The following is a 2,533-nucleotide window of genomic DNA, read 5'->3' on the forward strand; positions in this document are numbered from 1 at the left end:
ACTCAGCCCAGCTACTCACCTGAGTCTGCCTGCTCTCCCCTTGAAAGCTTAATATTGCTTAATAAATTCTCACTTTACTTTCTTGACCTCTGTGTCTTGTCTGTAAATTCTTTCTGCAAGAAGACGAGAACCTACACTCTGGTAACAAAACAACAGAACCAGGAATCTTATAGAACACCAAGAAGAGTAAACGCCAAAAAAAAAAAAAAAAAAAAAAAAAAAAAAAATCCAAAAAGACACCAGAGGGGAAAAATAAACACTTCATCTACAGAGGAACAAATCAAACACACAAATTGCATTTGACATTTCTTCAGAAACCATGAACAAGAAGAGAGTCTACTGAAATGAACTATTGGGGGGAAAAAAACGTAAAAACAGCAACCTACAATGTTGCACTCTGTCAAAATTTTCTTCAAAAGCGAACGAGAAATAAATATTTCCTCAGATAAACAAAAATTGAGGGAATTTGCTGCCAGATCTCCCCCACAAGAAGTGTTACAAGTGGTTTTTTAGAGAGACAGAAAATAACGTGAGTTAGGAATTTGGATCCGTGTAAAGAAAGGAACAAGCACCAAAGAATGAGTAGGTAAAATTAAAAGTGAAAGTTATTTTTCTTATTACTAATTGAGCAAACAGACAACAATTTGTTAAATATAATAACATCTAGACTGTATTTGATTATATATGTTTATGTTATACGCATATATAGTATATGTGTGCTTATGTATATATGAAATGAGTGGCAGCAATGATATGAGGGACAGGAAGGAGGAATTAGGGTTATTTTGTTATCACGAGGCACTCACACTGACGGTGATGTGCATAGTATTATCTGAAAGTGGACTTGGATTAGCTGTAAATGTATATCTCAGACTCTGGAATGAATACTAAAAAAAGTAAAAAAAAAAAAAAAACCAAAAAACTGCAGCCAATTAAGCCAATCATGTTCTTTTCCTCATGGGGGTCCTGGCGCCCAACGGCTGCAGACAGCAGCCTCCTTGGTAGTGAATGCAGCCTGTGGCTCATGTGCGTTGCCCAAAGGGACAAGGAGACAGCTCATCCTAGCAGGCATTCGTGTCTGACCTCATGCTGTCCCCAGCGTTGGCTCCAGACAGGTATGCGGTGGTGCCTTCAAAAAGCCTGAGGCAGCCTGGCCAGGGTCCATGCTGACCAGTCGTCATGACCATCTACGCCACACTGCAGAACAAGAAGCATGGGACTGAGGCCCCGTGCGGGACCACGTTCAACATAGCTGGCTGCTAGAATTTTACATCTCCCAAAAGTGGGGCCTTACCAAGTTTAATGCAGATGAATCTCAGTATATGGTGGCTGAAAATCAGCTCAAGCCAGATGGCTGTGGGACCAAATACATTCCTAAAAATGGCCCCTGGATAAATGGTGGCCCCTGCACTTCTAAGGGCTTCAGCACGGGCCCACGGTTACTTACCAATAAATCCTACTTCCTGGCCAGAAACAAAAAAGAAAAAACAATTATAACTGACATGCTAAGGAGAGAAATTGTAATCGCATTTAATGCTGACTTAAAAACCACAAAGGACAGAAAAAGAATGCAAGACAAAAATAGCAACAAAAGTAAGGGCAACAGTAGAGAACAGGAGCGGATGGAATAGATGTTAATTACATCAGCATCACTCAGAATGTCAGTGGTCTAAATGGACTGATTAAATGACAGATTGTTAGATGGATCAAAAAGCAAGGCCCATCTATGTGTTGTCTACAACAAATCCAAATTAAATATAAGGACGCATTAATTAAAAGTAAAAGCATGAATAATGATATACCATGCTAACAATAAAAAAAAGTTAGAGTAGCTATATTAATTAAAAAAAAATTCAGAGCTCAAAATGTTATCAGGAAAAAGAGAGGGTATTACATAATGAAAAAGGAGTTTATTCTCCCAATTCTTACACATCTAACAATACAGCATCAAAATTCATGAGCAAAAACTAATCGAACTGCAGAGAGAAACAGATGAATCCACTGTCTACATTAGAGTCTTCGACACCCTTTTATCACCAATGGGTGGATCTAGGGGCCAGAAAGTCAGTAAGGACATAGTTGAGCACAGTAACACCATCTGTCAACTGGATATAATTGATGTTTATAAAGGACTTCACTCAGCAACACTGGGATATACATTCGTCACAAGCTCATGTCGAACATTTACTAAAACAGACCACATTCTGGGCCATAAAACACCTTAACAAATATAAAAGAATAGAAATCATACAGTTTCTGCCCTCAGCCCTCACAGGAATTAGATTAGAAATCAATAACAGAAACATACCTGCAATATTCCAAAAGAAAACACACAGAGAGTAAACAGCGTACTTCTAAATAACACATGGGTCAAAGCAGAAATTTTAAGACAAATTAAAACATTTTTAATATCAAGTTGATATATACAAGTCAACGACTCTCCTACATCCTAGGAGATTGGAAATTTGAAATTAAATATGCAATGCCATTTATAGTATTGCCCCCAAATACATAATACTTGAGTATAAATCTA

General features: G+C 37.9%; 1 non-coding gene across 1 annotated transcript; it reads left to right on the forward strand.

The window, feature by feature from the left end:
* The first annotated feature begins 922 nt into the window (after positions 1–922).
* LOC116149574 (small nucleolar RNA SNORA70) lies at positions 923–1,057 on the forward strand. The gene has a single exon (XR_004133194.1). It is a non-coding gene; the product is annotated as a small nucleolar RNA SNORA70 (small nucleolar RNA).
* Positions 1,058–2,533: the final 1,476 nt, after the last annotated feature.

Source organism: Camelus dromedarius, chromosome 33 (genome assembly GCF_036321535.1).
Source record: "Camelus dromedarius isolate mCamDro1 chromosome 33, mCamDro1.pat, whole genome shotgun sequence".
Lineage (NCBI taxonomy): Eukaryota > Metazoa > Chordata > Mammalia > Artiodactyla > Camelidae > Camelus > Camelus dromedarius.